This window comes from Taeniopygia guttata, chromosome 1, assembly GCF_048771995.1.
Source record: "Taeniopygia guttata chromosome 1, bTaeGut7.mat, whole genome shotgun sequence".
Lineage (NCBI taxonomy): Eukaryota > Metazoa > Chordata > Aves > Passeriformes > Estrildidae > Taeniopygia > Taeniopygia guttata.
Genome location: NC_133024.1, coordinates 16370553 through 16396487, shown reverse-complemented (window position 1 = coordinate 16396487; position 25935 = coordinate 16370553). Strand labels below are relative to the sequence as shown.

The 25935-nt window shown below is 37.0% G+C and overlaps 1 long non-coding RNA gene across 8 annotated transcripts in view; it reads left to right on the top strand.

Moving 5' to 3' along the window:
* The window catches only part of LOC115493533 (uncharacterized), a 120998-nt gene that overhangs the window by 87063 nt on the left and 8000 nt on the right, over positions 1-25935 (top strand). For 4 of the 8 annotated variants that reach the window (XR_012053824.1, XR_012053822.1, XR_012053828.1 and 1 more), the window contains one exon: positions 2796-2961. The exons of the other annotated variants lie outside the window; for them this stretch is intronic. This is a non-coding gene — a long non-coding RNA (uncharacterized lncRNA). The remainder of the gene's footprint in view (positions 1-2795; positions 2962-25935) is intronic. 8 annotated transcript variants of the gene reach the window in all.

Here is a 25935-nt window from a genome sequence, read left to right as displayed (position 1 = left end):
AGCCAGAAAAGAAACATCCGAAGCTTTGAGCAAATTTCCATTAAAATCAGTCTTTTTGTATTATGACATTTATTTCATGAAACATTAACTTCATTTTCTGCAGACTGTTTTAACATTTTGAGTTAAAGGTTTTCTCTCACTTTTGCATTACTAGATAACTATAATAATGCAGGGAATATCATAAAGTTTGCAGAGAGCTGTACGTCAGAAACTGTTACAGTTCAAAAATAGAAATGAAAAAAAGTCCAAAGAGAAAACTGTCAGTGAAAATTGGTAGCAATTGGATATGTATGTAAATTACAAAAACTAATCTACCAAGATTCATAGGGCAAATAACTCCAGCTACTATTACTTGGCACCAAATAAAAACATTTCATTGAAAGTGCAGCTGCTAGAGAAATGAACTGATAAACATAAATTGAACATAAATGCCTGCAGGCAAACTGGAGTAGCAAACAGAAAAGGGACAGGGAAAAAAATGTTGTTTGCATACATGTGTGTGCCTGTGTACAGAGTGTTATACTCATGTAAACATCTGAGAGTCTCAGACACAGAGGGGATTGTCAAGGATCCCCAGCCCAGGAAGTTTCCCAGGTGGAAAACCCTCAGTTACTCTCCCCAGGAATGGAGCCAAGCCCTGGCTGCAGGTGAGGAAGTGTGTCCAGAACAGGGCCCTGCTGCTGCTCTGGAGATGCTGACCATGGTCAGTGATAGAAGGGATGGAAGGATAAAATCAGGCTCTGAATTTCATGCCTTGCTGACTGATAAATTTAATACTTTAGGCTGTTTTATAAGAACTTATGTAAAGTCTCAAGCCAAAACCTGATATAATTTTTAGGGATTTAAATATTAAATTACTCTATTATTCCCAATAGTAAGGTTGAAAACTGAGGTTATACTTTATCCCTCCTCCCCTTCCATTCTAGTTTTAGAGTCCCAGCTAGGTATATCTTTCAATTAATTCCCTTCCCTAAGGACACCCAGTAATAAACACCAAACCCACATATCAATTAGTGACCACCAAAAACCCATAAAAAGCCATGTAGATGCATATGCACAGATAAACTCCCCTCCTCCTTCCAGGCACGTAAATGCCTTAAATCATTCTCTGCAGTTTCCTAGGAACCACACTCCAGATGTGGTATTTAAGAGAGAATGTGGCTAACGTTTATTAGACTTGAACTGTATTGTGGGTAATTGTCCAGTAATAACCTTTGGTAAATTATATGAAGCCTTTACTTTACTTAACAGGGAATGCAGGCTCCCCAAACTCTAATATTGTCATCATTCAAGATAATGAGCAACACAAACCATTCTATTACCAATCTAAAAGCAATAAATGTCAAAGTAAAGAACTATGCAATATTCTGGCCTGGAAGAACAAAGGACAAAAGTAATGATAATGCCTTTTTATATTTGCAGTCTATTATATCATGCATAACAAATGAGCCTGTAATTGTAGACATTGTTATTTCAACAGGTTGTAAAGGGAAAATGCTGGGGGGAGAAAGGGAGTGTTTTGAACACGGCCCCGAAAAATGCTGTAGGGCTGGTAAATTGGAATGCCTGATGATTTATTTGAATTTTATCCTGCTGGATCATTGTGAAGCTGTTTTGTTTACCACTACAGTCATCTGGTGCAGTGTGACACCAAATCCTGGCAGCACTGATGGCTTTACCAGTGACTTGGTGACAGCCCCAGCCCTCCTCTGACATAAGCATAAGGAGGAGCAAAAATACAATTTCAAAAACAGGTGATTGATTTTTGGAAATTTATAATTTGGGCATTTACAGACCATTCAGAGGTCAAACAGCATTTGGGCATCCATTCATTATGAGCTACTACAAATAAGGGGCTCTCTCTACTGCTCAGCATGTTCAGGTGCTCCTGGGTTTCTAGAGTGACTTCACTTTGAGCTATCCTAGATCAATTTTATTTTGTAAGCAAAAGCAGAAGCTAGTAAGCTATTTGATCAGCATTCAGAGCAATTTTTTAAAATTTGGGGGGAAAAACTGCCAGAAACTTGGGAAGCCAATGGCTCAGCTACCCCTGTGCAACAGTAGGACAGTTCTGACTTTTTTGCATCTTATATTCATGCCTATTTTGAGAAAAGCATTTTAATCAAAAAATGCTGTCTCAGCTCACATACACTTCATGTCACTGTGTCTGCAAAGCAAACCATTCACCAAAAGAAATATTTAAATGGCTCTACTCTCTGTGGTTGAAAGAACTGCTTCAGGCAGCTTTGATGAAGGCAATTAGCACACAGGGCAATTATCCTTTAGATCTCATTCACCAATATGCACAACCAAATTCTGATACCAGGTACTCAGGTCTGAAATAAATTCATCCATCCTTCTTTCTACACTTGTGGACATGATGAGTAGGATTTAGCTGAAAGAGAAAAGTTGAGAGCTCTTGGTCCAGAAATGAATCCTTTGCTGTCAATATATTGCCTTATATGGGGCTTCTGTGACTTCTTTGGGCAAGATGTAAAATATGATATTAAACTAAACTAACCTTGCTTGTATTTCCCTTATTAAGTTGGTTTAACAAGTTGCATTTATCATATGATTGTTGTACAAAAGGGTCACATTACCACCTCAAAAATGCATCTGCAGTGTTTGTCAGAGGGAAAACAGGCCCCCAGAACAAAGGTGTAAAGTTATTTGTACTGCTGCTGAAGAGAAGTGACAGGAAAAATACCAAGCATCAAGCAGTTATTTTACATAACTTTCTTTTCTCAAGGAAAACAAATTATGAAACTTCTCAGTATTTGCATTTTCCCCATCAGCATACATCCCAAACCTGTCAATGAGTGGCAGGGGGTGGCAGTGCCTGTCACATCTCTGCTTTTGCAAAAGATCAGAATTCTGATGGCACAGCCATACTCCAGTTTCCATGGCAGACCTCAGACAAGATGTTCCCCAGGAGAGTTTTTTGATATCACCTTTTTTCAGGTGATATCAAAAAATGGTGATGATCACAGCTTGTGTTGTGTTTTATTTTTGCTCCTTCTTCCCCACATCTAAATGTGTGTTGTGCATTTATCTACACTTTCATCTGTTTCTGTTTGTCTGCAATTTTATGTGGTAGCATCTGTGAGTGGTAGTTTTGTATAATAACATGAATATAAGTGAAATCAACAGTTGGGTTTAAGGGCGGTGTTCAGCAAGAGGAGGAGTTTTGGATGACTCCAACTATGAATTGACTGCTGGTGTGTGAAGAGGGATTTGGTTAAACAATTCTTCTAGATATCAAGATTATCATCCTCTTTTCCTGGGATACTGCAGAAAAGAAACTCAGCTCCGTTCAGTCTGAAAAAAAAAATGTCATCATATATTCAAGAGAATTGTATTTTGGCTCACTCAGCCCCATCTCAAATGGCATTTGGTTGCTTATCAGACTTTGTCAAGTTCAGAAACTGTTCAGGAAAGAACATATGTGAATCCACCCTCAGAAAGTGTAAATGTTAATGCTGCCACTGAGCTGGGAGCAAGATAAGTGACAATGTCCAAGATAGTCAGGAGAAAATAATTAGAAAAATTGTTATGTTACTTAATATATTAAGTGTTAATTCCCCAACTGAGTGGGAGGCCACAAGAATGTTCCAAGTGTCAGTCTGAAGGCAGAAGTGTAACCACAAAGGTTTTTTACAAATGGATGGAGTACCTTGTCATGGTGGAGAGATTTAAATCTACCTAAACAAGTTTGGATGAAGGCTGGCACACACCTACCAAATCCAGCACCTGGGAACCCAGCATGTGCTGTGATCTGTTCAGGGCTCCTCATCAGCAATGAAGGAGCTGGAAAGTTGAAGACTTGAAATAAATTTAAGAAAGCCCAGACAAACTGCCCAATGAGCTGCTCTGCCTGTTTTATCCTTGGGCAAATGGCAAATGCACTTTAATGGAGTGTTGCTGTTGAGGCAGGATGGGAATGAGAAGACTTTTATTTAGAAGGTTGTGAGAGTAAAACTCTGTTTTATTTAAAATATACTGCTCTTTTATACAGAGCTTTGTGAGGACCAGTTCCATTGGTCCTGAAGTGAAAACAACCCACACCATTGGTGCAAAGTGCTTGATCACAGTGATAGAACTTAACTATAACCAATGTGAATAACAAGAAAGATAAAGAATTATTTACATTCTTTTCCAGCTCTTTCCTGGGCTTCTGCCTGGCTAGAAACTCTCTGTTTCTCTCTTTGGCTGAATTTGAGACCCACAATGGAGAATATTTTTAATGGCATTTTGCACACTAATGCGGGGTTCTGAGGTATTTTCTGCACCTTGGAGATGAAGGGGCATGTTAGAAGGGATTTACATGGAATGATAGTGCATGGTCTTGTGGGACTTCCACAATTTCAAATAAACTCATCACATATATTCTGGAAGGAAGTGCTAATTAAAAGTATAAAAAAGCAATGTGGTATTTGTGAAGCTGCTATCCAAAGCTGTACTGGTGCATCTGTTCTGCATTGCAATTAGTCCAGTTAAATCAGAAAATAAGATATCTGAGCTCTGCACTTCTAAAACTGCAAATCCCTCCCCCACAAAAAGCAAGCACAGTGCACCTGTAATGCAGTAGTAGAGAAAGTAAAGTATCAGCCCATAAGCAGAATGTAGGGGTTCTTTGCATTCCAGTGTTACTAAAATTTATTACAAGAAGTTATTAAAAATATTATTAATAGAAAATTACTATTAATATTAGGAAAGAAGTAGGAAATTTTTCTGGTTTGCTTTTGTGACCTGTGCTCCATCTTACATCTTAACCTAGAACTTATGGTGGTACAATGATTCTCCCTGGCATCCAAAATCAGCACTCTGCGCTGATCTACCCACAGGAGTAGAAATGAGGAGAAAATCCACTTTGGTACAGCACTTTCTTAATGGCTGTTCACAGTTTTGAAATATGAAAGGCGGTAATGCTGATTTTTTTTTTTTTTTCATTTTAGCCCTTTACTTGCTCTATATTTATTATGGGTTTAACTACAATTCTTGGTGCCTTAATTTTACTTTTAGGATCCCTTCTTTCTGAATCTTCTCTTCTATTTATAAAAAAATTTATTTTCTAAATCACGAAGACAGGCAATTCTACCACAGATGGGGCCCAGGCCTCAGGGAAAACAGGTGACCTTCCCAGAAGGTGTCTGAATTTCCCATTTCAGGTACATTTTATCACTAGGCAGTCTCCCAGTTCCATGTGTATAAAACACACTGTAGAACTCCCAAACAAATAGATGGGAAAGTACCTATACAATAGTGGGTTTTATTAATGTGCAATTTAGCATTAAATATGCCAGATATTATCTTCTTTTTCAGATGTTATTAGAGGTTTATGGGATGCTCTTCAACAATAATGTTCCAGAGCCCTGTACTTATAATTAGAGCTGGGTGAATTATTCATCCCAAACAATATTTATCATAAATTTATGCTCTCCATTTCCTGGAAGAGCACTACTTGTTTTTATGCTTATTGGGTAGGACAGCCTGCTGCTTTCCAGGGCTCTCAATTTCAGGATTACAAAGTCCACCTACAAATTTCTTATCCAAGTCTTTTATTTTCCCTCAGAGGTGATGGGGGATGTTGCTCCCTGAGGGGCAGCACTGAGGAGTTACTCCTCATTATTTGCCTGGTAACTGCTGAGGCAGAGGAGAGGTTTCTGAAGGTGTGACCTTTCTCTGGAGGGAAATATCTTATTTCAGAGTAGCTCCCAACAAATTGATTTCTCTTTCATACAGTTGTGGTTCACTGGTGCTGTTTTGTTCTGGGCCAGCCAAGCCTCATGAATATTATTCACTGTGGTCTGAACACCTCTTTTTGAGGTCAGCCAAGCTTTTCTTTGGCTTTGGTTTCCAGAGTGTGTGTAAACTCATCTGAGCTCGTCTGACTTGAGCTATTAGGGGGTGTTAATATGGTGTGGCAGCTTGCCTGCTGAATCCCATGGGGTGGGATGTTGGAATCCATGGTATTGATGATTCCGAGATTGTAGAAAGTCTCTGTCTTTCAGCCCTGCTGCCAAAGAAGAAGCCATAATTCGTCTGTGCTGGTTTCAAGGTTGTTTATTCTGTTTATCTCTAACATGTTCTGCTGCCCTGCCGCAGCTCTGTCCTGCAGGGCAGCGTGTGGGGCTCTGCCCTCAGTGGGATGTTACAAACATTAAATACCAGAAACTACCTGTGCTATATTTACAATAATGTGCCAATATCTGTCACCTACGTTGAACAGTGTGTCCCCAGCCTAAACCAACAGAAAAATGCCAACACTACAGTGAAACATGGAGGGCATGAAGAAGGAGAAAAAGGACAAGACACACACAATTTCCTCCATCTTGTCCCCTTTGGACCCCTAATCTAGAATCCTAAAATTTTACTTTTGCACCCGTGCCACACTTAATTATTACTTATATCAAACACTCAGAGCTTGTAATTCATCCTGTAAGATTGAAAACTCTTCTCCATGGACAGAGATCACAGACAGTGTCTCTGGGGGCTCTGTACAGGGGGGTTCCTGACCCCCTGCCAGGGTCCCAGACCTTCCAGGGCAGCCAGAGGGAAGCTCTGGATTCCCGCAGTGGGAAACTGTAGCTTTCTCTGGATCCACTCACTTGTGCACACAGCTGCAGCACATGCTGTGATTTATCCCTGGAGATCAGCTCAGCTCCCCTCATCCACTTGTTCCTCCCCACTGGTAGAAAACTCCAAGGGTTAAAGGGAGAAAATTCATGAGTTGGGATCAGGACAGGTAATGCAAAAGCTGCACAAACAAGCAAAGCACAGCAAAGGATTCTTTCATCTTCCCATGGGCAGGCAGCTTCAGCCATCCCCAGGAGAGCAAAGCTCCCTCGCATTGAATGGTGTCTAGGGATCAAAATTGCCAAGCTCTGAACACCATCTCTTCCTTCTTCCTCCAGCTTTTGTTGCTCAGCATGACCTCCAGAAGGTCTGGGGTATCTTTGTGGTCATTTGGGGTCAGCTGTGCTGGCAGGATGGTGTGAGAAACAGAAGAAACCTCGTTTTTGTGTGAGCAATAATTAAACCACCACAAATCCAAACCGCAGCCGCACACAAGTTACCAGGAAGGGAAAACATCCTGCTCTCATCTTTGTTCTGCTCAGTAATGCTCATCTCTGATCCTGGGGTGCAGTTGAAGTGGTTGGTCATTGTCTTTCCTCTTTATTTTTCTGGTTTGGCAGGGGTTTGAAATGAGAGGAATTTCTGGGGGTTGGTTCCATGGTGCCTGCAGGGAAGTTGCTCTTGTGTTCAAGCCGTGAATCTTGATCGTTCTATCAAATAAAAGGAAAATGAGATTTCCTTAGAGAGGAGATAAGAAAGTCCCAGCTTTTGTGTTTGTGCACATAAATGTACAGTAAGAGTGCAGTATGCAGAGTTAAAATACACAGAATATTGTAAAGAAAATAGAATGAAGCAAGTCTTTAAGAAAATTGGTCTGTGGTGGGTGCTGATTGCATTTCTGTTATTTGTGAATATGTTTTTGTTGCAACTATCTTTGCAGAATATCACAAAGTGGGTCTGAAATGGTTTTTGGTGCTGATAAAATGATAGGGAATTTTTTTTTTTCATATCCTATGTACAAAATCCTACTATTTCTTTAAATCCATGTATATTTGTCAGCTTGTACATCTTTCCTGATCATCCATTTCTGGTATCCAAAATCTCAATTGCCAAAAAATCAAAGCAATCTAGTCTGATATTTTCATTTAGGTATAAATTTTGTTTTGTTCAAAAATTTGTAGCAATTATTTTGGTGTAAATATAAAGTTCTCTGGGATTTGTTTGGCTGGTTTGCTTTTGTATTGTTTTCTCCTTATCTAGCAAAGACCAAGGCACTTAGTAAAGGGTAAATAGACCCTTAATATAAAAAAATTAATAAAAAGGCAAATTTATCTGATTTTTTATAGGAATACTTTACTCCTGGTAATTTGAGTAAAATGGATAAAATTAATTCTGATTGCACTAAGGAAGGGAAAATCATTCTGTGATTAAAATATCCGTGGTTTCTATTTCATACCACCAAAAAGACAACATTAATTGTCACCCACGTGATGCACAACATTCATGTTGTCCCAGAAAGTTTATATATTATTTAAGATTTATTCATATTCTTAATAACAAAGGTTGTATGACATGCCTGGTGGAAGTCATGGAGGACGGGGTTGTTGCCAGATGGATGTGGAGTATATATTTCCCCAAAAACGATAAAAATGTTGTACCTGAAGATGATTTTACCTCTGTCTGTGAGCACCTGTGGTTACAGCAATACCATGTTTGCGTTCTCCAGCCAAATCCAGATTAACAGGTTTTCAACTCATTAAAAAACTGCAGATAACCAGAAAAAAAGTAGGAAGAGACAGGAGGAATTCTGAAGGGAAATGACTGAAATATTTTTTCCTTTTACAGAAGATTTTCAAACACCAGGAATATCAGGGGAAAAAAAAGTTTACTATGCATTTCAGTGGAATCTAATCTAATTAATATCCATGAAAATCCCATCTCCTGCCATTTTAGAGAGAGATTCTGATTTCAGTTAATGCTCTAACAAAATAAATATAATATACACAATACAAAAATAAAAATAATATAATAAATATAATATAACATAACATAAACAATAAGGAAAAGAATGATAACCCCAAAACCACAATCATCTATCCTCTGGCTCACAGTGGCTCTCTGGAGCCCAGTCTGTCTCCAGGGTGTGGTAAAACTGACACCAAGCAAATATTCTGTGGGGAGAACAGAAGGAAAATGACATAAGAAAAGGGAGACTAAACTGCTTCATATCCCTGGGAGGATTTCAAACGAAAAATATTGCAGCATATAAGCCTTTCTGAGGATATTATTGCTAAAACTACCATAATAGAGACAGGACATCTCTATTATCTCTATTAATGTCGTTTGGAGGTTTTTGGCATTTCTATTTTCTTGGTGTTTTTTGTTTTGTTTTGTTTTGGGGTTTTTTGTTTGTTTGTTTGTTTTTGTTTGGTTGGTTTTTTGGTTGTTGTTGAGGTTTGCTTTGTTTTTTTTTTCCTTCATTAAAGACATGACTCAGTGTCTCTACCTGCACTCTGTGAAGTTAAAAAAAGTCCCTCATCTGTCAGAATGTAAGTTAAGTTATCTGTCTTCAAAACTCAATTTCTCTTCTTCAGATATCCTTTCTCTCCTTCATCCTAACTCCTTCCATTGCCTTAAGAAAAAATCCTCTCAAGTGCTTAGGAAACTATATTTCCTCAGAAATTACAGGTTCTCCTTGGTTATTCTCTCTATTTTCCTTATTAAACTATTTAAAATAAATATTTTATCTGAAATATAAGGAATAAGAAATGGGGAAGATATGACCTAGTTTCCTTCTTCTTCTTACGAGATATTTTCAGTAATTCTTAAGAGGATTTCCTCAAATGTCCTCTCCAATCTTCTGCTTTTTTTCCTACGTTCTCTTTTGTTTTAATATTCATGAAGGACCTGGAGCTGGGTGAGGTGTGGCTCTGTCACTTGCTGGGATGAGAGGAGCTCAGTGTAAGGAAGAGCATTTCTCTCAGAAGGCAGAAATAGAGTCAGTGGGAGGATGAACGGAGTCTTTCAGAGCCACTAAAGTTTCTTTTTCTGGAAACACAAAAAGTTTGATATCATGAGGTAGAATCCCTTAAGTTCAGAAGGCAGCTTGTCTGATCTTCTCACATGCCCTGCTATATTTTTCAGATTTTACTGGAATAATTCTGATTTTTTTTTTTTTTAAGTGGAAATTGAAGTTGGGAACAAAGATAGTAAAGACACATTTACATTTAAATAGTTCTAGTGGTTTCAACCACCACTCAGTTAAATACAGGAATCCACCTGACTAAATGGACCTTTGTTCACAGGAGCCTTATATTGGTCCATGGACAGACATTTCATTTGCTTCCCACATGAATTTAAAATATTTTCAAGTATTGAAGTTATCTTCAAAATATTAAATTTTTCATTTGTTGTAGTGGTACCATTTACAGTCATTTTAATCATCACTAACTAAAGAGCTTTTTATTTCTTTCAAGTTTGTTAAAATCTTAAAAATATCATCAGTTAACTTATCCTAATCTAAGTTATAAAATGAATTAGACTTCTAATTATCTTAAAGTAATTTATCTTTCACTGTAACAAGTGTAATAATTGACATTTTCAAGTTTGATTGATGACCTGAGGACCCCTCCTTGCAAGGAGTGCTTTGCCTGGGGAATTTTGTTTGGGAAGACCCCAGGAATTCTGTAGGCCTACAGGCATCCAACTGCTCTGCAAAGGTAGTTCTGGTAGCTGCTGTGAAATTGTAGAGAATTATTTTTGACAAAATGGGAACGCTTGGAAGTTGAGTCATAAGTCTAAGTCTCTCCTCTGGAGAAGAAATAATTTTTTCATAATAGCAGAGACAAGATAAGAAATATAAAGGCAGATTTTTTCACAAAGCATTTCTTATTTCTTTTTTCCTTTTGTGCATATTGAAGGAAAAAAATCCTAATGGCACTATAGAACATCGATCTGAGGAAAGACAGATTTCACCTTAGCAGAAGGCAGTCAGTATTTCTGATAAAGTGTAGAATTTTTATTTATATTTTTTACTGGAGCATTAATGAAATAACATATTTATTATGTTTCTAACATATTTATTATGTTATATATATATATATATATATATATATATATATATATATATATTTATAACATGTTTTATTATGTTTATAACATATTTATTTGTCAACTCACCTGGAAAATAATTTACCTTGGCAAATTTGCTTTAAAATGCAAACAAAATGGATGTGATGTAAGGTTTTTGTTCCTCTCCTGAAGCTTCCCCACTGTTCAGTGTTTCAACCAGAGAAATTTATTTCTTGCAGGCTCAGTAGTAGCATCAAAAATAAGTGCTGACAAACAGAGCCTCTACAGTCAATGACAAGCTCTGTTTGAAGGCAGCAGTGTTTGGGGATTTTTTTTTTTTCTTTTTTCTCCCTGTAAATGCAAGTACTGAAGTTTGCTGTAGTGCAGAGTGAAATCTGAGACACAAGATGAAATTCCATGACAGTTGGAATTTCTGCTGTATGAAGAATTTACCCTTAGTCCGTGGCCTTTGCCAGATTGTCACAGCACTGAGAAGTGTGTATAATAATTAGCAAGGCTTAATTTGTCACTGAGACTTTTTTGGCTATTTGAATTTAACAAATCCAATTTTTTGTTGATGTTAAAGAGGAAATTTCTGAGCCTTCCATAAATAAAGTGTCAGCTTCTGATCACTGGTGTACAGTGAAACCAGTTTATTTTGCAGCTTCAGTATTCTCTGGAAACTGATTTTTATATTGCTTTTCTGCATAAACATGGGTTCCCTCTTCCCAGGTGAAAAGCTGATACCCTTTTTTCATGGAGCTCTGGACACTTTGAAGATAAAATGTAATTTTGTGCCTGCTGAAGGTGCAATGGGACCAGAGACATCAATGCTAAACTGCAGCATAAGAATTGATAAATTCAGGAATCTCATGGATACTTTTTGCTGCCAATGGCTTCTTGACTGGGTTGGTTTTGCTGTAGAGCAAGAGCAGCTGTGCCTTGAGGGGCTGTGTTGTTTTACAGGGCAGGGACCTGTCTAAAGGGAACTGGGAGTGCTTGTGGCTTTTAGATGCTTCTCTCTAGAAATTAAATGGATGTTCCAGCATATTTCATCCTCAAAAATGGCAATGATAACTTCATTGTTTTTTGAAGTGAAGGACTCAGCCAATGGAAGATATAGTGACCTCTGTCCCTGTGTATGAAGTACTGAGAATTTAGTTTTAGGAGCAATAAACCCAGGGCTAGTTTGAATTGTAAAGCTGAGAAGTACTGACTTCAGTGTGAGGAAGTTAAATAGACAAAGTTCAGCTCCATCTCACATAAAATTTGCACTGTCTGCATTACCCCCAAATAACATTGCCAGCATTATGAATTTTTATAACCTTCTCTCTATAAAGGCCTTAACAATATATAAAATAAACACCAGCAATAGCCTTTGCTGCATTTTCCAAAGGGAATTTTATTACAAATTTTTGTCTGTGTTTTCTTGAGTTGTTTTGTATTTTTAAGCTGTTTTGGAATATATTTTGGCCTCTGTTGAGTCTCCTATTCACCTCCAAATTACAGTGGCTGTTCCCACACTTCTCCTCATGTCCTGACACAGAGGAGGAACCAGGGTGTCTCTGCAGCCTGGGCAGACTGTCACTCTCTTGGGAAAAATCCTCTTGGCTCAGCTCCAGCCTGTGACAGCCAAGTAGGCTGATGGCATTCACCCTGGGACTGAAATCACTGCCTTTCTGAATGGGGGAGTGCAGAAAATTCCTGTATGTATAGTACGGGGGTATAGATGTATGTATTCATCTATAAACCTATATATAAATATAAATATAAATATATATATATATATTTAAATAAATATAATATATAAATATATAATATATAAAATATATAATAACATATGTATGATATATTATCATTATACATATCCTACAATATAATAATATATAATATTATAATTATATTATGTATAAATATATAAATACATAAATATATATTTCTATTTTAATTTTATTTATTTATATAAATACATAAATAAATATAAATATTTTAATAAAAATACTATAATAATATATTATTGTTATTTTAATATTTATATTATTATTATATATAACTATATAACATCAATAATATATAATATATATAATAATACATATAATATATAATATATGACAATATATTATATATATATATAAATTAATAAACAAATTTATTTATTTATTTATTTATTTATTTGGTTATTTATTTATTTATTTAAAATGACAGCTGGAAAGTAATTCAAGATTAACTGCAGACTAACTCTGCCCCTACAGAAGGCCAGGAGCCCTGTGCCAGGAGCTGGAAGGGATCCTCATCTCATCATCCCCTGCCTGGCCAGCCTGGAAACAGCAGCTCTGCCGTTGACCCTGGGTGGAGCCCATTTGTGTCCCCTGGTCCTGTCCTGGTCCATGGGGGTGTCCTGCTGGCCCTGTCACTCTGCCCCCCTCAGAAAGAGCTGGAGAGCAGAAGTTGGTGGAGATGATTTTGTCTGTGCAGTGGGTTTGTTGCTAAGATCTCAGGGTATCAAAAGCCAAAATGAATCCCTGTCTTGGTCTATTATCAGCAACTGAACATAATGTGTCTTTTATAACGTTCTGCTGCTTGGAGTGCTCAGCCAGCTCTTCCAAATTCAGTGTGTGCCTCGCCAGTCTACAGTCTCACAGAAATAGAGTGCTCTACATGAGCCAGGCTGAGCAGAATTATATCTATATAGCTATCTATCTATCTATCTATCTATCTATCTATCTATCTATCTATCTATCTAATTACATAATCATCTGCGAGGTATTTAGTGGTTATAGGCTTTTGTTGATGTCTGATGTTTTTTCTGAGGTCTGAGTGATCCTTTCTAAAATTCATACCAGGTCCCTGGACATTATAGAATATAAACATGTTAAAAGTGGGCTGATGCTAAAATTTCATTAACCAAATAATGCAGAATGCAAAAGCTGTGTTTCCATGAAACTTTCTTTATGCAGTAGCAACAACAGGTCTGGTCTATTTGGCAGAAAGAGGAAAAGTAAAGAGCAGAGATCAGGAAAAGATAATAGCTGGGTAAATGTTGTGCTTATCTGGAACTTAGATTTATGTTTAGAAACAGTATTCATAATCAGAGATGATAATCGGATAATTTCAATTATTAAAAAGCAATTAAAGTTTTAAAAGTCTAAAAATGTTTGCTACTTTTGTTTGATTCAGTTCTAATAGCATTACATAGCTTTTCGCTTAATCCTAGTCCTTTTACCTTTTATGTTTTCTTGTATCCAAAAGATGCCAATATTTTACCTCACTTTTTCATCAACAGAAAAGAGAACAGAGAGAAAAAGGAGGGATTGTTTATTTCAGAAACTTAGAACTCTAAATCCTCAAAATAGCTGAGAAGTTGGGAAGGCTCTTGTTAAAATAAACATGTAATTTTAACCAATGCCATTGTAATTGCTTTGTTCTCATGAGAACTGAATTGAAGAGATTAATTAGAAACTCCTTTTGAATTGAAAGAAGTGGGAGAGGAAGCATCTCTTATCCAAAACAGCCACAGTGACTACAAGGGATGATATTTTGAGAGCTGTGTGGTTCACTGGGGAAGGGAGGGCTGGGAAGGTAGCTTGGAATGTATTTGTTCTTTTAAGGCACAGCTGACAAAGAGAAATAGAAGTAGAGATAGACAGGCTGGGTCTAGTTATACTCATTTTTAGCTCAGTCATTTGCATCAAACTGCACTGCAGCACAATCAAAGTGGAAACAAAAGCCACGGAATTTTCTGCACCACAGCAGAACAGAAGGAAGCCAGAAAGCCTCGTTTGTGCCCTACTGGTAGATCTGAAATCTTTTTCTCATTCAGATTAGTAAATCTGCTGCTGCATTTTTGGTGAGGGGATGGTGGAGGTGAGGAGGCAGAAAGGTGCTTTCATGCAAAGCCAGGCTAATAAAAACATTTCTCATGACAAATATCCCACTGGTGCTGCTCTGTGCAGCTGCAGCTTTCACATGCACACACAGACTGGGCTGGGCCTTTTCAGCCCCGAGTAAATTGGAATTGGGGTTTCCTATGGAATTTGAGCAATCAGCTGCTCCATTCCCCTTTGTTTTCATAACTTCCAGAGGGTTTATTGCTTGCCTTGGAGAAATTGCTACAAGGGGGACTGTACAATGAATTCAATTTCCCAGGGAGAGTCATAAGCAGCAATACAACTTGTAGAAGATCTAAATTGCATCTTTAGCATTCCTGGTGATGCATGAATTTTGGAGTCCACCTTGCACTAGAACTTATTCTAAACAAGAATGTGGGCATACATCCATCCCTACACGTAATCTACCCCTATTTATTAAAAAATATTTCCATGTTAAAATAAAATCTAAAAAAGCTTCTTAAACCTCTTCCACAATTATGCTTTGATATCACATAGTATTTACCAAATCAGTTAAAAGAATAATTTATTCCTAATATCTGTTTAAGCCTGTTTATGAATTAAATTTATGGTTTAATTAAACAATGATTCCCACCAGCAGTGCACCCAGCATGGGGTTTGTTGTTCCTCCTTTAACCACTTGCTTTTAGGTTTTTTGTGAAGGGTGTAGAAAAGAAAAAAAATGGAGCTAATGAGCTAATTTGATGTTTCTGGAAGAGCAGCCTTTTGTGAGATGTTTTGATTACACGGCAGAGCAGCTTCTATAAAGACCTATTTGGCTAAGTAGGGCTTCTTAACTCCAAACAGGGGGGAAAAAATTACAAAATGACTACTCAATGAGTATAACAAGAACAAGGAAGATAATCCTAACAAGCCCTAGGAGGCAGGTCATTAGCTGGAATTCCTACAGCAGTAAAAGTATCTGCCACAACAACTTCAGCATCTCTGAGGTTCTGTGCAAGCCCCATCCTGAAAATTTGCTCATGGGACTTTTTTTTTTTTGCTGTGTACAGTGCTTTTGCTTTGTTTTCAAGTCACTAAAAGGAAAAAGAAGCTGCACCTTTTAGTCATGTTTTTCTTTATGTTTCATGCAATTGATGTCTTAATTTTGCCTCCTTGCACTACTGCAGTATTTTTCTGGGTTTCTGTTTTCTATCTTTCAAAATATTCAGAGCAGAAAGCAGGGAGAAGATACTGAGAGTTAGGGAGGTGATGGAAGAACCTTCAGAAAATTAAATTCTTTTTCCATTTAATCTTTTATCCTGTGTGAAGAATGTCAGTGATGCACAGTAAAACAATATTTGGGTCACAGATTGCTTTGTATTTTGTGGAATCTTACAGTAAGAGACTTCTCAATGCCAGTATCTCATGCAAGATGACTGCTGTAAAATTTGACTTTGCAAGCATTGTAGGCACTAAAAAAAAAAAATAATTAAGGTTTGGTTTGTTTTTTTTCTGATTTTTTTTTTTTTTTAAATTTAAGTTGGATTGCAATTTAAGCAAATTTGATCTCAGGCTGCCCCTTGGAAATATTCGTTCAGGTTTTAATTTTATTTCTTTGCTCTTCTGTTGGCTTTCTCTTTTACCATCAGCAAAACCAGTACCCTCAAGATAAAAGCAGAATGTAAACAAACTCCATTGCATATTCCAAATGTTATTTTTTGCTTATCATTTAGATTAGCTTTTTCTTGTGTGTGTGTAATTGGAAAAAGTGATAAAGCATTGGCACAAAGAATTAAATATGAGAGGAAAAGCCACATGGAAGATTCATATATGGAAAGTCTTACACAGCACTCTGACATGCACAGCCATGGATCTCTGATCAATAACAATCTCTTTTCAAACAATCTGAAGTTAACATCAGATCTTATTCCTCAATAGAACACCAAGAGGATGAAACAAAATGAGGAAATTGCCTCCCTGGTGCTGTTTTGATACCCCACTTGTGAACATCTCTTTGGTAAGGCCATCCAAATTAGACAGGAACAACACAAATCTATATGAACTTGATAAATGCTACAGTTATGTATTGATTTTTTTCAGCAGGCCTTTTACACGGTGTTAATGGCTGTGGTTGAAAGAGGCTTAACTCACAATTCCTGGCCATCTCTAATTCATGTCCCGGCATTTCTTCAAAGCTGATTGACTCTTGCCTGTAATTATGGTTTGCATCCTTCTTTTACACCCCTGGTTTAGTAGGGGTCTGCATGATCTGATTACATGATGCAGGGAAGTTCAGAGCTGCAATTCCTCCTTTCCAGAACTGCAAATTCCTCCTTTCCAGCCCTGCAGCCCTGTGTGCCTCACCTGCACTTTCACATTTTGCTGAAAGTCTCATCAGGAGGGATTTGCCTCGTTCCACAGCATTTTGCAAAATTTGCTTGTTGTATTTCAGATGTAGGAGATGAAATATGAGAAAGACAGGAATATTACATACTTTTTCAAACTAACTTCACTGATTTTAGCATCCTTGAAAATGTTCTCACCTAAGCTGATCGTCTGGGTTCTTTCTGTAGCAATGGGAGGTGACAGTGAAGGCACTCCTCAGTGGTGGAGGGATCCTAAATGAACAGCTCTCACCAGACTTTTCCTCAGCCACACTGGATAAATCATTTTGGAGGAAAATATCGATGGAGAGGAAGTATAAGTTGGGCAATAGAAGAAAGAGAAGCAAATGTTTATGGTACAATGTCCTTTCACTGTTCTCTTCTCACATCATCTTGCTGAAGAGGGTCTTTTCATCAGCATCCTGTAAATATCACAGGTCTCTTGAAATGACAGGATGTGTTCCAGCCAGAAGGGGGTTTTGGGTTTTTTTTTTTCTATGAGTAGAACAGGCAGATTTTGCCTCCCTAGTAGAAATTAGGAAGCATTGAGTTCCTCAACGCCATCCCTAACTCACCTCTGCCAAAAGTGAAGCTTGCAGAATTATTGTAAAACATAACTCAGAACAGGAATTCATCACCCAAGAGGGACTCACATAATAATAGTAGTAGTAATAATAATAATAATAATAATAATGAAGCCAGGAGATTTCAGGTAAATGATCCTTGGAAATTTTTTGCTCCCAGGTCATGCAGATCTGCCTTCTTAGGAGCACAGGGCACATAGGTTTTCAGTGCTTAAGAGTTCTCAGCAGATTCTTATCATTTCAAAGAACAGCATGAAATTTTGCTGTTCAATGCTTTTACATTTTATAAGAGAATTACACAACAGGAAGCTCAGCATATATGTGCCTTTTAAAAAAGGGTTACTTCCTTGAAACGAGACTTCAGATATATAAAATGTGAGGCATAATAAGTGTCTTTAAAAAGATAGAATAAGGAAAAAACTGAGAACAAAAACATTTAGCAGCTTAGCTTCAGGGTATGCAGAGAATAAAGGAACACAGTGAAACTGTAAGAAAATCAGTATTAATTCATCATTCTTTTATTTATTTTTTTATTTTTTTTACTTGAGAGGATTTTTACTAAGGAAATATGTGCAAAGTGTGCAAGTACAGCAGTCAACATTCTGTTTGCAGTACCAACACAGGTGTAGTTTTTATTACAGAAATTAATGAAAATATGTGGGAAATTAATGAAAGATGTGGAAAATGAATTAAAAGGTTTGGGAACTGCAAAGAGCAGGGAAAAATCCATTCAGGATGGAGGAATTAGATGAAATTATAATGCAGTTCATAACCTTAATTGTTAAGGTACTCATAAATTCTTTACCTGCTCTGCTGGAAAAACATTACAAGGAACAGCATCGATTTTGTAGCTGTTTGGTAGAGATTTCATCTACTTGGATGGGGCCATAGAAATGGGAATTTCTTTAGTATGCTTGAAGGATCCTTTCACCAAACAAAAGGAATACGAATACAGTCAGGCTTTGACAAAATTAAGTAATAAGTTGCATAAGGTTTGCTTTATTGCCTAATGTTTTCAGTTAGAGTTTGATCATCTGTAGGCTTGAAAATGTTGAGTGAGAGCAAGATACTCACCAATTCAAATATTTACACTTTAATTTGTCAAAACAGACAAGAAAAACATTCATAATCTTCTTATTTTCAAATGTTTTTTCCAAATAAATGCTATAGTGCCATGTAAAATTTGGAAGGACTTTGTCATGTATTGACTTAAGACTGGAACTTCTTTGGGATGCATTTGCAAACAAAAAAATTAATTCCACTTCTAGTACATTTACCCTATAAAGTTGAAGAGTCTTTTAGGTATGATATTATATTTATTGGGACATATTTGTACCTTCTGGATCTGTTTCAACTTTGTAAATGACACAAAAAGATGTAACAATCCATCTTTTCAACTAAAGGTGAGAATCTAACCAGCTACAGCAGAATACCATGGAAAAGGAACATGAGATAAGGGAATGTGTGGGTTGCACATCACAGAGCAGTAATTTATATATATATATTTATACACACAAATAACTTTTTAAAATTTTGTGTCCTGTTCATGTATGTGCATTTTTCTCTTAGTGGGTCTAACAGCAACATCCCTTCAGCTGAGTGTTCAGCACCCAGTTAACAAAAGGCTGAATTGCAGCTCTGTCAAAATCACCATCCACCTTGGATGTCCCTAGAATGAAATAGATGTAACAAAAAACCACCTATTTTCCATAGAACATGCAAGTGTCTGAAATGATAATTATTTAGGAGGAAGCTGTTGGGGGATGCCTGGTTGCCCTTCTGGGGTGTGGGTTCAACACCATCCATCTCTGAGCAGGGCTTGGGACTGCCAGGACACGACACCGTAACGTATTGACCCTTCACACCCCAGAGATTGCTGCAGGAAAAATTGCAGGAGCTTTGATAGATTCTGCTCATTGCAGGTTTAAGATCAATGTTCAATGGAAACACAAGGCAGGGAGAAAAGCTTCTCTTTTATTCCCATTAATTTTTCTCTGCAAGTGCATTATTGGCTTATTCAAGAACTGTGACACTGCAGCAGAATTCCATAAGGAGTGGAGAATTCCTATGATAGATCCGTTTCTGGATTCTCTGTTTTTGTTTTTTTTAATGTGATGAAAACCAACCTGAATTTGTTTCCTCTGGTTCTATCAGTCAGTATTACTTGTGCTGTCTGCCCCTTTTCCTGCTGTCAGCATTCTCCACAGATCCCTTGGGTGCACAGGTCTCAGGTTTTCATCAGCTGCTGTGTTCTGCAGCACTTGTTTGCCATGAGGAAAATCACCCCACAATACAGATAAAAGTTCTACACTTCCCCTACAAAAACACTAATAAAGGTAACAGCTCTAAGTGAGGAGAGAAATTTTTCCTTGCATGTGAAGTATGTGAATTGAACTGAATTTTCTCTGCTAACTGCAGCTGTGGTTCACCTTTCCTTCTTCAAAAATGTTCTTTTTTTTTTTTTTCCTGTCATACACAATAATTACTTTGCTCATTTTCAACCATTTGGAAAATTAAAAGCTTTTTTCTTCACTTTTCTTTTAAAACAATAGCTCCAGTTCTTGTATGTGTTCTCCTTTTGTCTCTGCTGTAATTTTTCTTACATTACTATTCCATAAACTCTTTCAGATATATCTTAACCAGTTTTTGTTGCTGGCTCGGTTTTGAAACTGATCCAACATTTGTAGCTCTAGTGAAGCAAAGCACAAATTTCTCCTTAAACACTCCGAGAATATGTTCCACTATTGCTCACGAAGTAGGAGATCAAGTTTTATATTTCTGCTTTTTTTTTTTATTTTGAGATTTATATTGAACAGAATTTGATTTTTCCAAGGGTGAATTATATGCCTGTGTTTTGAGGGATTTTACTTCATGAAATGGTTTCTCATTTCCAACTATGTGTAAGATGTATTTGCAAAGTTAGGGAGGTTGAGTTTTTTGGTGGGTTTTTGTTGGTTAGTTTTTTACAGTTGCTTTTAACAACAGGTAGGAAAAAAGCCTTATGGTCAGTCTGGGAAAAGAGAAGAACTACATTTTCTGTCATAGGTGATGTGAATTTGGTGATACACAGCACAGTTAGCCAGGAGTAAGGGTATTGCTACCAGTAGAAATTGAGAGAGAAAAATACAAATGAAAGAGAGAAGCTGAGATCTCAAGTAAATTATTTAGCTTTCCTTCAGGCCCCTGAAACAATGCCAGTGCCAATTCACAGACACTGCCCTGAAGTCAGTGAAACAAGTTTTGATCTACAATCACCTCAATCATTTCAGAAATAGAGAGTAATAATGCTATTTCATCTGCCTTGAAGTCTGCCAGGCTCTTTCCAGCCTGCAGATTTCCACCAAACAGAATTTCAACCTCCAAGGATAGCTCAGAGCCCCACAGAACTGGTGGGTTTCGGTTCTAATTATTTACTTGCTCCCAGATATCTTCTATGATACCTGTTATGTACCACTGTGTAGCTGGCTGGATGGAGGATTCCACACAGCTCAATGCACTCGTGGTGCATCATTTGTCTGCCTAAACATCTCCCAAATTAGCTCTCACCTTCACCTTACCTAGATTTAGGTGTTCTGGCAAGTAAATTATGTGGTAATTAGGTAACATTACCCATGAAAACCCACGTTTTTCAAAAAGTTGAGATGCTACTCACACTAGGTGATAGCACTGGGAAAAGTTTTGTTGGAAGCAACATGTTTCATTGATTTTCATTTAATGTGTCAATCCAGCAGGGATAACAGCTGGAAAATGGCTTTTGCTCTCCATCCCAACACCTTTCTCACACTCCATCCCTTCCTTCTCTGAAATCACAGAATCACACAGAATGTGAAACTCTACCCTGATGAGGGCCAGTATTGTTCTTGGTGTCCTCTTCAGTCTCTTCATTAAAACGAACCCTTTCTGGCAGAACAGTTTTTAAAACAACTTCTTTCAAGAAGGAAGGTGAGTTCATAAATCCAAATCAAATTGGGTTAATCAGCTTATAGGGCAGTCTTTATGGGCTGAGCACAAAACTTTCAGATCACTTTTTTGGAGGCAGAAGAGCTCTTTCGTTTTTCTGCTGACAAATACTTGTGCACTAGACATATAAATAGGTTATTCTTTATTCATTCTGATGGGTTAAGGTGCCTCTAGCACATGTACATTTCTCATGTGGGTGACACACATCTGCCTCTCTGGAGAATAGCTTAACTCAATACCACAGGGTCAGTGTTATTTTATTGTATTTCCCACCCAGCACAAAATTATCTTAGCAAAGATTTCTCCCAGATAACCTTTCTTACTTTTTAGTGAACGAAAAAAATTAAGTTTCTGTGCATAAAACTCCTCTTTTACTGCCTTATTTCTCGAGGAAGTTTCAAACAAGGTCAGTATTTTCACATCCACACAACATAAAAATTTCTCCCCAGTTTTTTCCCCTGGGCAGGGAGATTGTTTTGCACGCCGTTCTGGCCAGCAGCAGCCAGGGTTATCAAAGTGAAGCTTTCCATGAAAAAGCACTAAAATATTTGTGCTGCAGCATGAAACTAACAGAAGTCTGTATTATTTTCAGGAGATGTTCTCAGAACTAAGTGTTTCACCTCAGTTAGGTGCCATTTTTCTCCTGTCGACCTCTGTGGAATGAAAATTATAGAGTCTGACAAAGGCAAAGGTTTGTTGGCTGATAGATGCTAACTTTAGTTTAGCTTCTACTTCTAATTTAATTTTTTTCCTCATGTCCCTAGTCTGTTCCTCTATGACTTTAGCTCGTTATTTTTTCATTCCTTGGTCATTCCAAGGAATTCCAAGGTCAGAATGAGAGAGGATGTCCAATTGTCCATTTTTTTTCTTACTTATTGCTTGTCTGAAAAAATCAAGAGCCCATGTTCAAAACAAGAATGAAAATGATTGGATGGAGCTGTAAGACCACAAGCTTTGTTTTGACACATTCCATAATTTTTCTCAAAGCTCTTACCTCAGCCTGATCGTGCACTCAGCTGATGGAGAACTGGACCTCCATTGAACATAAGAATGCAATTTTAACTGCTCCACAGAAAACTTCATTTCCTTTCTCCTAGTTGGACTTTAACATTGTTTTTTCCTTTTGCAAATGTCTGTCAATTTAGACATCTAGACATCTTTAGAAACACCCCTCTTATACCCTGAAGTCCCCTCCCCTTTTTGACCTCCTCATATCTCTCTTTATTCCTTTGTCCATATTTTTCTTTTTTATACCCAGTCTACACTACAACCCTCCTTTCCTCCCTACAGTTTCATCCTCTGCCCATTTTTGTCCCAACTAGGTCTCGTTGTTGGCATTTTCTCCTCCTCCTTCCCAGCACACCCTTTTTCAAGCCACATTTGAAGGATTTTTGTAGGATGAGGCTCTGTCTACTTTGATGTGGCTTTCTTTACAAGAGGCAGCTTTGCTCCCATTTTCATCACTGACAAAGAAACTTCAATGACTTTGGGGCTTCCAATTATATCAGAGATGTCTGGTTTTTCAACCTTTCCACTTGAAGTGCTGATTCACTTAACTTTTTGGTTTATTCCCTTCATCTTTCTAGCATTTCAGTCATATTTCTTACTTTTTTACTTATCATTCTCCTCAATCTCCACTGAAGCATTGGGTAATCCTAGTTGAAAAGATAAAATATCCGAAATCATGGTCACCAGAGAGCAGAGTTCAGCACCTGCCCCTCCTCTTCCCCTCAGCCTCCTCCTCTCCAGGCTGAACAGACCAAGTGACCTCAGCAAAAGCATAGATATTAATGTCAAAAAGAAATTTACCATCAAAAGAAACATCTCCTGGTTTAATATATTCTGCTTGCCTTCTTTGTTATTGCAACAGCTTTTCCTTATCAACTGGAAACTAGTTTTATTATGAAAACTGGAAAAAATAAAAAAGCAAATATTTTGCTTGGAAATGAAGTTCTTTGTGTGCACACAAATCTGATTGATAAGCTCTAGGATTAATTTCTGTAATTGCAAAGGTGTGTTTTACAAAAGAAAAATCTTTACCTGTTATCTTGATAGCACATTCCTGTAGCCATACAAAGCTCTAAAAAGAGAAAATTGTAGTCAAATATTTTTTTGTTAAAATATAAGGCAGTAAACGGCTTTTTTGGTTCATTTGGGTTTTTTCAGCACGTTAATGTAGATTAGATAGAAAACAAAATTGAGTAGGAAATTCTCTCAAAGTACTAAAAGACAAGGGCACATTGCATAATTAAGGTCTTATTTTGTGATTACAGAAAATAATTTTATTAGCGTTATTTCTGATGTTTTTCTCCCATAAGTTTGTTTAGTTGGATCAGTAAACCAGTGCTCTGATCCCATCTGCTGTTTTTATCTCTACTGTCATACATCCCACAGGCAGTTAAAACATCCCTCTGACAGAAATGTGACAAATTGCATGTAAGCTTTTGAACGTGGCAGTCAGTAATTGGCTGCTAGCCAAAAATACGTTTTAAATCTCATCAGTAGCTGGAACACCTAGATAATACACCTAGATTGATACAATTTCTCACTCTCCTTTATTTCTTCAAGTATTTCACACACAATTCAGCTCAATGCATTTTTGAAGAAAGATAATGACTTTTTTTTTTTTTAATAGACTTTCTTTTGGAAATGCAGAGTTTCTAAATCTTTAGCCCTCAGGCTCAGTACATATCTCACTTTCACACTAAGTGGAGCAAACGTCCATGAGGAACTTCCCTGACATACAAACAAAGTTAGCAGAATGTGCATTTTCACAGGGCTAATTAATTCACGCCTCCTTGCATTGCAGAGCTAGCAAGCAAAATTTTCCATAAATAGTAGAATTATGATACAATTTGATAGAAATATTATCACATGTAACATATGTATTAATGTTGATGATTATAATAAGTAAATTCAATTTCTGTCAATCTTACAAAGTCAATATTAATTGTAGAGAATATTAAAGCTGCTTTGTACTGCTTTTTCTCACAATTTATTACAGATTTTCTTTTTCAACTTGGTCTAGTGGGAGGTGTCACTGCCCATGGCAGAGGGGTTGGAACTGGATGTTCTTTAAGGTCCTTTCCAACCCAGGACATTCTGAGATGATCCCGTGAAGTTTTGTGATCTTTCTGCTCTTTAAAGTTCTTTCAAATGTCCCGTTTCCCATTTTTTCACATGCCCGCTGTCTGCTCAAGTCTTCAAGGAAGAGGAAAGAATTTTCCTCTTAGGTGTCTTCCCCAGGGTTTGCAGTGTGTCTAAAGGTAGAAATGTCTTTGCTTTAGGGCTTAAAAAAATCCTAAGGAAATTTTGCTGTTTGGAAAATTCCAGTCCCACTTCCTGAATGTTGTAGTTTTCAGTTCTGTACTTTCCGACAATGTTGCAAATTTTCCTGAAGTAGAACTTTGCAAGTCTGTCTACACTTCTCTGGTGTATTTTGGAATCTTCAAACATATGCTATAAATAGTTGTGTTTAAGAGAATGATCAGCAATATTTAGGCAGTCTTAAAATGTAACATTAAATAGAAATCACATGAATAATGAATGCACTCTTTAAATTAAAAGTTATTTTTGGTGTATTACTAGTTAACAACAGATAACCTGTGCAATATGAAGCACAACTCTTATGCTTTCCCTTAAGATTAATTAGCTTTGTAGCATATTAATCAAACAATTTGGGAAGCAAAATCAGAACATATATTCCTGTGTGGTTCTCAAACATCTCATTTGTTTAATGGAGCCATTTGGATAATTAAGATCAGTACCAGTAATTTAGCTAAAGTGAAATCTTTAAAGATTATCTGGCAATTTACTTGTGTTTGTCTCAGGGTTTTTTGTCTTGGTTTTCTCCCTGGTTATTTATCAACATGGCTTGGTAGTTTAAAAAACTACTCTTCTGCTGCAAAGGAAATACCCATTTATATTGATAAAACTATTCTAGATTGTTTGCATTCAAGAAGGCCCCACAAAACTAGTAGTTAAAAGGAGACCCTATTTCATATTTTGGAAAAACTGCCTTTTCTTCATTTTCATCTCCAAAAATCCAGAATTTAATCAGTGCTGGACATCACTTAGGTGAGAACCTACCCTCCTCTACTTTTTAGTGCTGTAAGAGGAGAGGAGTGCTGTGCATTTTCTGCATTTAAAAAATTAAGTGAAAATGATTCTGCAGTGATTTAATTTAAGCAAAGTTACTGCCATTACTTGTGGGAATGAAGTTTTGTAAGCTTGCTCCCCTTTCAGCCAGAAGATTATGCCTGACTAATATTAGTAGATTTGAAAACTATATGAAAATGTTCTGTGTGAATTGAACATTAAAATTAAATTGAAATGAGTGATTTCACTATTTGCTAAAATAAAATGCACGAACAGTCTAATAACTAATATCTTAGACGTGTTTGTACTAAGACACTTCAATGAGATGATTGAAAAAGCCCCTGCTGTTTAAAGTATGGCACATTAATAAATTAGAGAGAATAAAAAGTATTACAGTTCATACAATGCACTATTCAGGCATACTCTGGTATT